Genomic DNA, 432 nt, shown 5'->3' with positions numbered 1-432 from the left:
TACTGCTATAGTCTATAATAGTGTGTTTATACTGCTATAGTCTATGAAAAAGGGTATTTGGACTGCTATAGTCTATACAAGTGTATTTAGACTACTATAGTCTACACCAGTGTGTTTATACTGCTATAGTTTATATTAGTGTGTTTAGACTGTTATAGTCTATACTAGTGTGTTTAGACTACTATAGTCTACACCAGTGTGTTTATACTGCTATAGTTTATATTAGTGTGTTTAGACTGTTATAGTCTATACTAGTGTGTTTAGACTACTATAGTCTACACCAGTGTGTTTTAACTGTTATAGTTTATACCAGTGTGTTTATACTACTGTAGTCTACACCAGTGTGTTTATACTGTTATAGTCTATACTGGTGTGATTAGACTGCTATAGTCTATACTAGTGTGTTTATACTGCTATAGTCTATACTAGTGT

Source organism: Mizuhopecten yessoensis, unplaced genomic scaffold, assembly GCF_002113885.1.
Source record: "Mizuhopecten yessoensis strain PY_sf001 unplaced genomic scaffold, ASM211388v2 scaffold10883, whole genome shotgun sequence".
NCBI lineage: Eukaryota > Metazoa > Mollusca > Bivalvia > Pectinida > Pectinidae > Mizuhopecten > Mizuhopecten yessoensis.
The sequence above is the reverse complement of the archived record's forward strand: the minus strand, read 5'-3'. Positions refer to the sequence as shown.